This window comes from Oryzias latipes, chromosome 21, assembly GCF_002234675.1.
Source record: "Oryzias latipes chromosome 21, ASM223467v1".
NCBI lineage: Eukaryota > Metazoa > Chordata > Actinopteri > Beloniformes > Adrianichthyidae > Oryzias > Oryzias latipes.
The window spans coordinates 20,433,096-20,447,861 of NC_019879.2; the positions used below are offsets into that span (position 1 = coordinate 20,433,096).

A 14,766-nucleotide genomic window follows, 5' to 3' on the forward strand; every position below is an offset into this window, starting at 1 on the left:
CCTTCAGTACCATCTTTAATGACCTGGCAATAAATTATTTTTCCTGTCTCAGATGTCATGTTTTCTATTTGATCCTGGTCCAAAGAGAACCACACAAGACTGAAATCCGGCACGCCAGGAAGCTGAGGTGCTACGACAGATTTGAACACGTCTGGGATCCTGCTACCTCCTGGTCTAATTGTGTCACAATGTGGGCTTAAAGGCATCAAACATACAGTAGACTTTTGAATTCAATCACTTCTAAGTTCATTTGCTCTCAAGTAAAAAAAAAATGCCATTTGAATGGAAAGAGAACATTGAGAAGTGCATTTTAAGGAGTGTGTTTGGGGAATATTTTAGGAAAAACATTTGCTAAAGCTAAATGCCTGCAGCTAATGTATTGCTCACATGAAGCTCTTGTATAACTGTTGCCGAAGGATCTTTTCTCAGTGGGCTAATATCAGTGTGTGATTTCCTCACAGCAGTTACTGATGCAAAAGAGGGATTAAACATGTGAGATGAGAGCAAAAAAAAAAACAAAAAAAAAACAAAACAATACAGTTCTGCACTTTCTGAAATTTTTTAATACTTAAGAATTTTCTTAACATAGTATTAAAGGTTAGTAATACCAGGGTGAATGAAAAAGCTTTTTTTATTTTTAATCTGGCTAGAAAAAGACAAAAAATTCACATAAATAAGAGGATTTGGTTGTTTATCTGAAAGATACAACAGCTCGTGTGTTTTCTGGAAAGTCAGCCAGATGGGACACAACATCTTCATCACTGCAGTGGAAAACAGCGAACAAAAACAAGGGAAGGGGAAGAGTAAAAAAAAATATAACAAAATTAGAGGATCTGGGTTTGAATGACTCAAAGATTTCAAGTGTATCAACCCATCCATCATGTTGCAAAGTTAGCTTATAAGGGGAGAAATTATACATATATATATATATATATATATATATATATATATATATATATATATATATATATATATATATATATATAAATAATGATTGAAATGTATTAATAAATAACCTCGTACAATTCTCCTGGCTGAAATGTCATGTAAATTGCTAAGTCTTACAGTCTAAACATCTACATGCATGCGGACAAATTTGTTTTGTAATGATTTAGAGGGATCTGAGTTGCAATTTCACAAGGCTGCAAGAGTCATGATTTCCTGTCATGGACAATACATACTGTCTGTCAGCAACATGATGAGGAGGCCTTATATGGGCCATAAATTTTGCAGCTGGACTCACAAAGCAACAATACTTCTGATGCCAGGATTGATCACCTACAAACCCATTACTCCTCTCAGTTGCTGCTGCTCTCTGCTAAGCTCAGACACCCCCTTGTTTTCATTTTTTTTCTGGTCTATTACGTTTAGTTATCAGCTAAATTGTGTGGTACTTCTGCTGTAGAATATAAACGATTAACACAACAGCACAGTTACATTTGTGTAACGCTGAAGTTTGCATTCAGGGAGCTTCATGGTGACAATGAGCTCCTCCAGAGACATTATCCTCTCTTATTAGAACTGTCATTCAGGCATGTGGTACAGTTAATGAAATTGGCGAGGTCATATACATTCTTTGACATGTAAGTGCCGTCTAATTCCTTTTTCTGAGCAATGAATGCAAATGAGTTTAACTTCTTTTTCTGTAACATCTTTATACTTTTACATCAGTGTTTTTCTCTCAGAGAAAGACCTGCATCGAAATGCCCATTTATTTCTTGTATTGATTTACACAGTTTCCGTCTGTACACCAAAGGAAAAGGTGCAAGACAGGCACAGTTTGGAATGCCACATAAATCATTTTTTACAAAGCTTACATGGAAATAGGATAGCAGATTATTAAAGGTGCCCATGAGATGGGGAAGTACTGTACAGTACATTCAAGAGGCGTTGCTAGGAAACGCTACTGCTGGGTGAGTCAATGAGCAATCCACAAGCTCTAAGAGGAGCTACAATAGAACAGACAGCCTAGCAGCCACACAGTAATCTCAGTCCACATGGTCAACGCAATTATGCTAATTCACAAGATTCTCACAGCTACTCCACTAAAAAATGTTATATTTTTATTTCCCACGCCACCTACTCAAATGGGTGGATTGGGGATTGGGAACAGTTTTCACCAGCACACGTGAGACGCGGCGAGATCTGACAAGATTACAGGTGAGGCGTACACCTGTCAGCATTTGTAAAAGGACATCATTTCATTTCACGTGAGGACGTGAGCTGTCACAACAGTAAAGGTCAAAAAATTAGTTAGATTCAGACTTTGTTTCTGGTGGCTGCATTGTATATATTTGTATTAAACATGATGACTTTGTAATTGCAATGTGCTCTCAGTGGAAAAATGTTTCAATCACAGGCGCACCGAAGATCTAATGCACAAGGAAAGCCTCACACAACCTTCAACTGGAGTGTATAATGAGTCATGCGTAATGACACTCTGCTCTCAGGTCGGATGAGCTCTGTCAGGTGCAGGAGATTTTTCATTTTGACACAGTGTGCATATAACCTCAGGAGTAATGATAGTGCTACTGTTTTTTTTCCCGTTTTTTTTTTGCATTAAAAATCAGTCTCAATTTTTAAAAATAATTTCACTGTTTTTCTTTTTCATCTAGTTATAAAAATGAGCACAAATTATACTTGTAAATGATTTACCTTTCATTTTATTCGCTGTAGATTCTTCTTTTTCATTTTGAATCTCTCTGAAAACTGTCAATGTATTTTTCAAGTTTTGTCATTTTTTTTGGTACTTTGTCCACAACAAACAGTTTTTGCAATTCTCTTTACCTGAGAGAGAAACTGGGGTTGCTGTTCTTTGTGTTTTCCACAGCTTGTTCCTTTGTGAATAACAACAAAAAAGTAAGCAAAGCACATTATAAAAAAAGAGATTATTTATGATATATCATAATGCTGATGGGAAAAATAAAACAACTTTGTACATTTCTGTTATAGAAATCCACGGGTACTTCAAACCCTAAAGCCAGAGGTGACAGATAGAGTGCTATATCTTTCCAGCAGTAAATTCATTGAATGATTGAAAATCATTGAATGAGAATGTTTTTCTTAAATTTAAAACTCTGAGACATTAGATCTGCCATCATTATAGATGATAAATGCATAGAATTGTCTTTAAACGAAAACTTTTATCCAAGTTTTGTCAAGATATAAATGTTACTGAAGTTTTAAAGTTGATGATTACATTAAAAAGTCTTATCATTTTATGTATAATATACTCCCATTATTAGTGTGGAATTGCGTAAATGAAACAGGCATTAATAAGTATAACTCTAAAAAGACGTTTCGTCATTTACCTTCAAAACAGAACCCTAAAGAATATAACTAAAACATTGTTTGCAAAAAGATCAGAAGCCCTGTATCCTTATTATGAACAAAGCATGTCACTGAGATTTAGTAAAACCTGAGAAAATCGAACAAACTATCCCACAATTTCCCTTTACTACAAAAACAGTAGTGCCATCTAGTGTTCAGATAAAAGCAATCAACTTCACTTTGGAGTTGAAACTTATTGCTTGAACTAAATTATAATCATTTTTTAAATATCTTTTCTTCAAGCCATGTGCTGCATTTTTAATGACTAACAATGGTCTTTTTCTTGTCAGTATAAGCTTCCTCTGAACCTCAGTCAATTTAATTAAAGATACTCGGTTTGTGACATCAGCACGATGTTAATAAAGCCCACAGTCTTAAATCTCTCTCAGTGCACTAAAAGATTTAAAGCCAGTGGGATGGCTCAAAATAATATTCTACAGACAACATGATAAGTTAGATGATTGACAACTTTGTTCTTAGTGTATAAACTTTATAACATGAGTTTAAAAAAAAAGAATATGGTTTTGTCTGGCAGCCTTTATAATTATTCACTTTATTAGCATACTTAGATGGCTTAGATGAATTGAATCAGAAATTCTACTCTGTTTCCTCCTTTTTTAAAACTCAAAGAATGATTTCAGATCAAATAAAGGTCACCTGAGAAGGTCAACTGGAAACTAATGTCTAGCTTCATTTGTATTTCTGTACCTACATGTTTACAAAAGCAGAATTGGTCTCTTTTTAGTGTCTTGATTCGTTGTTTTATTAAATGTTGAAATTACTTAAAATAGACCAAATCAATCAATATTTTAATGGATTCTTCCTCTGCTGTCTACTTAGGTGAAACTCAGCATGTATTTTTAGTTACCTTTTTCAAATATTAAGGGATTTAACCCTTGTGCTATCCTATGACCTCACCCTTACATTGACGTGTTCTCCCTACCATGACAAAGGTGGATAAAGGTAAAGAGGATTTCATGTAATCCATGGAAACCAGTGAAGATCACAAATTATGGAAGAAAAAAGGTTCAGCGCACTGTCTTGTGGGGTCTAGATGACCCAACTCCCAATGTTAAAGTTCCTAGGCTAGCACAAGGGTTAAAGTATACTGAATGCTGACAGATGTACTTAAGGTCATGCAGAAGGCGCTGCAGAGAACTTTAACTGTGTGCTGACTGACACTATTGTGGTCTAAAGCTTTTGTGCTGAAATGATGATGCGTTTTTCACAGTTTATGACACAAACGTGAACAGTCTTTTTATGATGCAGTAATAATGCACCTTAATTAAGTCACAAACTTTTAATCAAACATTTAGATTTGAAGTGAATCAGATGAAGTTTGTTTATGAAAAAATAATAAAATACATATATATATATATATATATATATATATATTTTTTTTTACTTGTCCTGTCCAACAGCTGAGCAAACAGACTAGAGCTGAAGGCCTCTTGTTTTGGACATACTTTACTGTTAGAACAGGGGCTATGAATCTTCTGAAATACCAGAGGTATATTTGAATAAACCCCTTTTTTAAGAGGACGGAGAAGAAAAGGAGGGAAGAAGAGAGAGGGATGTTAGAGAGGAGGGGGTAGGAGGGTGATTATAGAAGGGGGGGGGGGGGGTTGTGGTGGCTCGGGCATCAAGTCCAGACGCCTCCTGGACGTGGTGTTCCGGGCATATCCCACTGGGCGGAGACCCCGGGGGAGACCCAGGACACGCTGGAGAGACTACGTCTCTCGGTTGGTCTGGGAACGTCTCAGGGTCCCCCCAGAGGAGGAAGTGGCCGAGGCCAGGGAAGTCTGGGGATCTTTGCTAAGACTGCTGCCCCCACGACCCAGTCCCAGATAAGTGAAGGAAGATGGATGGATGGACAAATCTAAAAGGGGCGGGGCCTGTCCAAGCAGACACTCAAATGTTACAAACATAACATAACATATCTCAAAAAATGTTCACATACATAGATGTCAACATCTTCACAATACAACTACTATTCACACATGCATTCAGACCAACACGTAAAATATGTCATTCAGCACGCAAACTATTTGCGTAAAGGTGAGCTAACACCTGTGCTCGAGTGAGTGTTCTTGTTCCTCCGGGGATGGATGATGGAATGTAAAATGAAGGAGGGAGAGTACCCAGTCATCCCCACACCAAGACCCCCGCCGCAGCAGCAGCGGCAGCCAGGACCCCCTCAACCCCCGACACGGTGGCAGATAGAGGAAAACCATCCAACGGGCAGCCTAATCTGCCACCCAGGACTAGGGCCAGCAGAACCACCACAGGGGCCCCCCACGCCAGAGAGCAGGAAGACATGGGGGGACAGAAAGTGCAAGCTCCAGCCCAACCAGAAGAGCAGTCCCCCCCTCGCTGCGTCGGGAGGGCACCCCCAGCCCCAGATGAGCAGCCCACCACCACCCAGGAGTTATGAGCACCCCCCCCCCCCCCCACGCCAACCCCAGGCGCGAGCCGGGGTCCCAAGGGAGACCCACCCCACGCTCCAGGTAGCCACCCACCCAGTCCACGGTTGGTCCAGGAGAGAGCAAGGCAGGGGCAGGCCACCCCTGCCCAGGAGGAGGACACCCATGAGAGGGGGTCCACAAGGAATATTGTAAACATGGCCCGACCAGGCTAACCCAGTTGGACTTTTGGAGAATGTCGGCGCTTCGGGGCAGGGACCAGAGCCTACAACGCAGGCCACGGACACCCAGGCTCAGATGTGATGTGATCCACGGCTATTGGTCTTGCCAGAGAACTGTCAGAGAAGTTTATTTTTCTTTTTACCTGAGGTTGTACAAATTTAGCTACTTTTTTATGCTCCGCACATAAAATTCTGTGTCATGGTACAGCAGTCTGAACAATTGAACACAGTTTTTCCTTTCAATTATTTAAAAAAAAATCCTTTTAATAAATAAGTCAGTGTATTGGTTGACCCCTCCCCAAATGCTATTTTTTCTTCTTGGCAATTCAACACTTCAATAACTTACAATTCTCTATAATTGATTTGTTAAATGAATTAAATGTTTCTTCTAAGGTATTCTGAAGGTGCAAAGCTTTGTTTATTCAATTTGACATTTTTTTTAGACATCATTTGAATGTTTTTATTATTGCATTAATAAATATGTCTAATTTGCATAAATACATTTTAACATGCAATGTTAGTCTAATTAACATAACTGTTTAAAATATTTAGTAATAATCGGAAATGTTTCAATATCTTATTTGTAGTTTTGTCATGATTCGGAGGAGCGGTAGACCCAGATGCTGGAACCCAGAATGAGGACCCAGGTAGATGAGAGGTAAGAAAGGGTTTTTATTAGGGATGGCCCGTTTGACACGGGGCTTCGGCGCGCGGTTCACCTTCATGAAACAGAGTGTTTCGGCACAATGTTTCAAAGCGTGTGTCAACCAGCGCAGATCACGTGATTGATGACGTATGACGCGCCAAATGCATCACTCACCTGAACCAGGTTTCAAATCGCAGGTGTGTTTGATCAGAAGGGCGCGCTGTTGTCTATAAATACAGATGAATCCCAAACAACGTTTCCCGACCAGTTCTGTTGTTTCCCGTGTATCGTAAGAATCAACGTCATGGCACCCGGTAAAAAACGTTCTGTGGCTTGGGATCATTTCAACTTGATTTCTCCAAATAAGGTAATACACTATTAACGTTATTTTATTAGTAGCCATTGCTGATTATGTCAGTTTTATAGGTATGTCTGTCAGTTGAAAGGAATCATTTTTATTCTTTCCATTTTTTTTTAGGTGCAATGTTTGATTTGCAAACATGAATTTGCATTTAATGATAGTACATCCTCCATGATGCGACATCTCCGCTCCGTTCATCATGTTGAAACTCCGCAGTCGGCAAATCAAGCCTTCAATCCACCTTGTATTGGTAATAACAATATATCCAACTAATGGCATACTAAGAACTGAAACAGATAGCTCAGTGGAAAATTCAGTGACATGTGAATGCTGAGGTTCCGGGTTCGAGGCTCAGCTTCAATTAATATTTTTTTTTTCTTATGTATATTTTGCAGTGTCAAGAAAGCAAGAACTTGATTCTGCATTGGTGGATATGATTGTAATGGATGCACAACCATTTTCAATTGTTGAAGACAAAGGCTTCAAGGTAAGGTGGCTAATATTATATAGCATTTACATTATTTATGTTTTTGTGTACATAATAAGCTGTATTTTATTTGTCACTATTAGGCTTTTGTCAACCTTTTGGACCCATCCTACATAATTCCTAATAGGAAGGCCTTGAGGACAATGGTGGAGGAGAAGTACAAAGCCAAAAAGGAGAAGGCTTTAGATGTGGTTAGCAGGGCCTCTGCTGTCAGCCTTACAGCAGACATGTGGACATCCATTAACATGGACTCTTACTTGGCTGTAACATGCCATTTTATCACCGAGGAGGTAGGTATCCCCTGCTTTGTGCAATGCTTTGGTTTATGTATCTCAGTTTGACTTGGTTCATTCTAGGTGGAGCTGGCCTCTGTGGTCTTGGGGGTTCTGAAGTTTCCCCAAACCCACACTGCAGCTCACTTGGCTGAGGCCAAAAATCTTCTCATGGAAGAATGGAGAATTAAAGGGAAGGTGCGAGCCAGATCAATAAAGTACAAAATCATTCATCAATATGGCCTCCCAATACCTAATATACATGATTTGTGAACATGTAATCTTTCTTCCAGGTGACAGGCCTGGTTACAGACTGTGCTCCCAACATGGTTGCATGTGCTAATATATTACTGCTTCGGCACATAATGTGTTTTGCACATATGCTTAATTTGGTGGTGAAAAAGTCCCTTGCCCAAACCCCTGAACTAGAGGATATCCGAAGTAAGGGGCGTAGGATTGTCGGTCTTTTAAAATCCAGCACCACAGCGAAGGAGAAGCTGTCAGAGATGCAGCGACAGCTGGCCAGGCCAGAGCACAAATTAATAAGAGGTGAAACATTTTCTTTTTTTTAAATCTAAGATTTTACATGTTTTTGCAGTTGTTTATTGTGTTACTTTCTTCTCTCCTTTAAAATGTGCTTGCTGTCTTATCTTAGGTGGAAACAAGATGGAACAGCACATTTAATATGTTGGAAAGGCTGTTTAAGGAGAGAGAGCCACTGGGGGCAGCTCTGGCCACCCTCCATACAGACCTTCCTCCACTCACCTCAGAGGACTACCAGGCCATACACCACTGCTTGAGCGTTCTTTCACCGTTTCAAGAGGCCACAGTTGAGCTTTCGACAGAAAAACGAGTGTCAGCATCCAAAGTCATTCCCATGGTCAAAATGCTGAAACATTACATCTCAAGCAGGTGTGGTCAGATCACACACCCACTTGGTGAAAAACTGGCCACTAACTTGAAGAACAATCTCCATGAGAGGTTTTCAGCTCTGGAGAAGGTCACTGCTCTGTCAATGGCAACCTTGTTGGACCCAAGGTTTAAAGAGCTGGGGTTCTGCAGCCAAGGCTCTGCCCACACGGCCATAGAGCGACTCACTAAAGAGTGTGCTGCAACAATGCAGGCGCTACTTCCAGAGGCACAGCCACAGTCGCCACCTAGAGAAGGTCCTTCAAGTCAGCAGGAAGATGGTGGTCTCTGGGCCCTGCTGGACAGGCATGTGGGGGTTCAACAGCAGGTGACCAGCCCAACTGCCAGTGCAACAGTGGAGGTTCAGAGGTACAGTAAAGATTAGAATCCTCATCATAACTTCTGCTCATTTTAGACTGGTGCATGACAATAGGCTATTAATGTCCTTCTAGGTACTTAAAGGAACCTCACATCCCAAGGACTCAGGACCCACTGAGATACTGGGTTACCCACAAGGTTTTATACCCACATCTCTACAAGCTGGCAATGAAGTTTTTATGCACACCAGCTTCATCTGTGCCTTGTGAGAGGATCTTCTCCAAGGCTGGCGAAATCGTCAGCCAAAGACGAAACAGGCTGAAGCCCAGCACAGTGGAGAAAATTCTGTTTTTAAATAAAAATCTATAACATGTATCCCACCCAGTCATGTTAGACCCTGGTTCACAATCACTCATTCTCACTTTATACATGGCATTCACAATGTAACACAAGCACTTCTCACAAATCTTCAAACATTGTCTTTGTTTTATTTCCACACTGAAGTGTTACAAGGGCAAGGAACTTAGTGGAGTAGATGATATATGTCCTGTCTGCCACCAGATGCCGCTGTTCTGTGTGGTTTCGAAGCCCCAAATGCTTCATTCATTTTTCTGGCACATTTACACGAAGCCCCATGAGAGCTTCATGGGGCTTCGATTCCCATCCCTAGTTTTTATTCTTTCCTTCCAGGAAGATGGTGCTAGCGTGAATGTGATCCAGAGAGGAGCGAAGATTGAGGCGTGGCTGGAGGTAGTAACGCGGCTAGCGGAGAGTGATGTTTCCAGAACAGCAGGGGGGCTCGAACTGACTTCTACACAGGTGACACTGGTGAGCAGGAATCCTGAGACAGGAATAATAAGGTTAGTTGCAAGATCAGCATAGGATGCATAAACATAAGCAAGACTGAGACCAGGTTAGTCACCATAAGGGGTAATGATCTGGCGATGAGTTGTGGAGCTGGGTCTCCTTAAGAAGGGCAGAGTTGATGAGGATGAATTGGTCACAGCTGGTGGAGTCAGGAGCAGAGCAGAGGGGCGGGGCTGACAGAGGTGCCATGACAAGTTTTGCTCTAACTTTAAATTTTTATTATCTGTTCAAATGTTTTTGAAGCTTGTGCTGTCATGCTTTTCTTAATGTTTTTATATTGTCCAAGGTAACATACCTAAGTTAGAAATTAATCAAATATTTTTAAGGTTGTCACATTCTCCAAAGTTTAATTGAGCATTGAAACCAGATGGCTTCCATGAAATGCCAAAAATCCAAAAGGCTTTTTTCTTTTTAAGTTTCAAACCGTTATCTTTTTTTTGTTTTATTTCTTTAAGAAATGATCTGTGCATAAGCAACAACAAAACAAACACTTCACTTTCTTGTTGCTGAACTGAAAGATATAAAACTTCCGTATAGTCTAAAGTCTATGCAGGGTCTTATACAGGTATGGTGGGTAAATAAACTAAAAAAAGTAGAAGTGCTCACTAGTGCAGATTTAGATAAATTTGGGGAAAATGTTAAATAGGAATAGGCCTTTTTGGTTTGACCTCATGTAGAAACCAATCTGATTCTATATTTGTTGACTTACTCTTTACTTAATCTCTACTGCCATCATGTGGTCACAAGATAAACCCAACTTTTGCCTGCCACCAGCTACTGTATATGGGACCTTTTACATAGAAAATCATTTTAAAGATCTACCAATTATGAGAGTTATTTTTGTGTAACATGCAGAACAATGTATCTTTATTTAAGTCTTAGCTTCCCAATATTCACACGATAAATTAGCAATTTCTTAGTATTTGTAGTATATGCAAAAACATTTTAAGTACAAATTTCAAAGATCTGACATTAGAATATTGTTTGATAGTGTTAGGAGGAGAAAACCTAACAAAGACAGAATGTTGAAATCAATCTTAAAATGCATTGACTTAGTTGCTTTGTCCATCATGATGTTATTGATTATTTGATGGGAGTACAATTATGAGGGGTGGCTTGGGTTTTTATCACATCATTAGGGGTTTTTGTTGTTGGTGTGTGCAATAAATAGTGTTCAAAATACAACATTGATTTCACTTGGGATCACCTAAGACTCTGGTATGTTTTTATTTTAAATTATGTTTGTTCACTTTGCACTAAAGTTGACAGCACAGAGAAATGTGTCTCATTTTAAAACTCTTCTTTCAACCTAAATGCTGTAAAAAAAAAAAAAAAAGGTCGCAGATGTTTGAGTTTTCTTATTTTAAGTTGTTTTTGTCGTTGCTGGAGGAAAAAAAAACCCCGGAAAAACACGCTTGTGCATTTCACAGTCTAAAGGCAGCATCTGGGACCCTGACCCACTTTTTTTGTTGTCATTGCAAAACAAGGAGTAAACAGGAAAACATGTCCAAAAAGAAGCACTCATAGTGAACACAATGATAACAAAACAGCAATAAAAATGAGTCATATTTTTAGTTTTGCTATTTAAAAATACAAATTTACTTTAATCATCATCAACACAAGCTTTGCTTGCTTCACAGAGATCCTTTTCTGTTGTTGCTGGTTCTCTTTTCCAACCTTTTCTCCTGTGCAATGTGGACTTGAACAGCTGTGATGTTTTCTTTCTCTGCTCTGTAAAACTTTATAACAAATATATTCATGTAATAGTAATTATTTTATCTTTTGCCAAAACCCTTGGGGTTAAAAAAATGAAATGTTTTCAATTAAAAGTTTCACAATTGAGGATTAGTATATAAGCTCTAAATTTGCTGGATCTCATTTTGTTAATATTTGTCAGTTTTTCTTTTAAATGTTAGAACGTTTTTATTCATAATGTCAGGTTAATGATGTAGCATTTGCATAGTCTGTCTACAGTTCACAGTTTAAAATGTCTGTCTTTATTTCCAGGACAGATAACATGGAATGCATAAACAAAGTTAAACATGAATTTCAATAAGGAAAGATCTTAGGAACACAAGAATGATTCATTTTTGACACATAAAAATATAGAGAGAATTGGTCCATAAATCTTTGGGGGTTATGCTCTGCACCTGTGATGTCTTAGATTCAGGGGATAAGCTCAGATCATAGGTGAATAAACTCCAAAGCTAGACGTTGATGGTTGTTAAAAGGGCAGATCATTCCAAAGCATTATATCTGGTAAATAACGGCGTGGAGGATTGACTGGCAAAACCATCTGGAATGCAGGAGAGATAAACTTCCACATATATGAGGCAAAAAAGTGATGGAGATTTGCTGAGAAGAAAAGGCAGGCAATTTAGCTTTTGGTTCAGAATTAAAAAGTGATCATGAGTGGTGTGCAGAATTAACAACAGCCTGGAATTTTAGGAAGTGTTATTGATCCTCCTTATTGAAATTATCCTTAAGCTTTACTAAAGCGATTGAAAGAAAAAAGTAACAGGACGATCAGTTTTCTCTTTTCCATAAAAAAACTGTTAATTATAAGTAAAACTTTCAGTTTTTCAACCAAAGGTCTCAAAAAATACTTTAAAAAAAAAAAAAGAAAATCATAAATCCAACTGTTATAAGTAGATTTGTTTCTAAATACACAAGAGAAAGTCTTCTGAAACAAAGGTGGAATGTTAAATCATTTGTTTTGGGGTTTTGCACATTGTGAACTATAAGGCATATTTCAGAAAATAGAGTGTAAACAATAATTTAGTGCACAATCCGTTTCTGAAAATTAAACATGCTTTGCATTTTTGTGCTGTGTATGTTCCAGCTCTTTCCCTGATATCTCTCTGCGTCCAGAGATCTGTCTTTTGACATGAGTTCCCAAACCAACAAAGAGAGAATACAGAGAGTAGAGTTTTTTGCCACCACTGCAACCAAGACTGCTCTCTTCTTAACTTCTTCTTCTGGTGTTTTATGGCAGATGGCACACAGCGTTGAGGTTCTCTCCCTAACTGGAAAAAAAATGCCCGTTATAAAGGCTTAGCCCCTCCCACAGGCCAATTATTCACATTTATTCATTAGAAATATTATAAACAGGATTTTAACTTATTAAGTACATAAATAAGTTAGAAACATAAATCCTTTAGACATAAATCCTAAGAATTCTGACAGCTGAAATCACTTCCTGTTGCAAACTGATATGTTTGATCAATTGTTTTCTGCTTTGAATATTTTTTTACCTGTACAGTATTCTACCAAATCACAAACTCTGAGTTCTTTCAACAGTATAAAAAGGTTGCTTGTGTGATTAAGGTAACTTATTTTGTGAATAATTCGTATTGCTTTTATTTACTACTGAAAGTAAATATAAGGTTGATTTATAATTATCTTCCCACATTTATTTGATAGTTGATTTTAGTTTGACTTATTAAACTATAAAAACAGCATCTAATTTCTGTTTTTTAACTGTAAAATATTTTCTTAAAAATGTGTCTATACCTCTGATGAAAAATATATAGGGGTGTAACATTTTAATTTAACAATTCGATTCATATTATAATTTCTGATTTCTGAAGTGATTCATCTAATAAAGTACATTACTGGGAGTTTTACAGATTACTTGTATTTCTTGCAAGATAATCAAGTGTAAATTAAATATGTGTGCAAACAAACAATGAAACAAGAATTAATGTGAAATCCGTTCACATTTTAGTGTCATCAAGTTCAGCCCACAGTTATTTTTCCACATCAAAAAAATCCAAAGGGAACATTAATAGAACATTCTACCACACTGTATGGTCACATCCATGTCTGCTAAGTGTTTCAACACATTAGACTGTAATAATGGCTTGATCATTTTTTTTTTGCCATCACAGGTGTGTCCCCGCTGTGATGCACTGGGTCATTTTTACATTATAGTAAAGTAAACCTACCGTGCCTTATTCCAAATGAAATTTTTTCAATATCGATTATCGATTTATCTAATTTTAATGGATTTTTTAATGGTGTAGGTCAATTTGATTCGATTAGCAACTTGCCTCAAAAACATCGATCTGGTTTAATCTTAGGAATAGAAATCAATTATTAATTAGTTGTCAAACCCCTATAAATAATGCTAAAACATCCAAATCATATAAATACAGTTACAATAGTTGCATTACTGACAAATATAAAAACACATTAGTGCTGAAATTCAACGTTTTTAATTACACAAAAGTTAGATCAAAACAAAAGAGGTTATCTTTGCATAAAAAACCTGGCTTGGTTGTGCATGAAACAACTTAGCCATGAAAAAGCAGATAAGTAAAAAAAAAAGAAGCTCTTTGCTGGTTGTACAAAAAAATCTTAAATTTTATGAAACTGTGTTGGGTTCACACCCATAGTAACTATTTTTTGGCTGTCAACAAATATTTTTAGTGTCCTGGAAAATCTGAGTCAGGAACAAGTTTATGTTTTGTCCACTAGATGTCAGCATTTACAAACTTTTGTAAACACTTTTCTCTGTGGAAACCACACGTTGGATCTTTGAATTAGATAACTCAAATATCATGAATCCAATCCAAAATCAGGAAAATTAAAAATACATATATTTAAAAACTTAAAGAAATCCTCTTAATGATGATTCTTGTTGTTTTAGAATATCATTTAAAATATCAAAAATCATTACACACATGATGAAAAAGACTGTTCAGAATAAAAATACATTGTCACTGAATGTAAATATTTAAGTGCTTTAATTCTTTTAAGATGGGACTTATTAAAGTATTCCAAAACATGTATGGATATCACGTACACCAATAGAGGGTGATATTGCATTAAAATGCTGAAAATGGCAAGCCTGGTCTTACTCAAGCTGTACCATATAACACATAGCATGTTTCTGTTCTAAAATTTTGCATGGCATGTCAGTATTGAGGG

At 37.7% G+C, this 14,766-nt stretch overlaps 1 long non-coding RNA gene across 1 annotated transcript; it reads right to left on the bottom strand.

Annotated features, from left to right (window-relative positions):
* Positions 1–9,435: 9,435 nt before the first annotated feature.
* On the bottom strand, positions 9,436–12,415 carry LOC110017455. The gene is made up of 2 exons (XR_002292865.2): positions 9,890–12,415; positions 9,436–9,808 (listed from the first exon to the last, which is right to left on the bottom strand). It is a non-coding gene; the product is annotated as an uncharacterized LOC110017455 (long non-coding RNA).
* Positions 12,416–14,766: the final 2,351 nt, after the last annotated feature.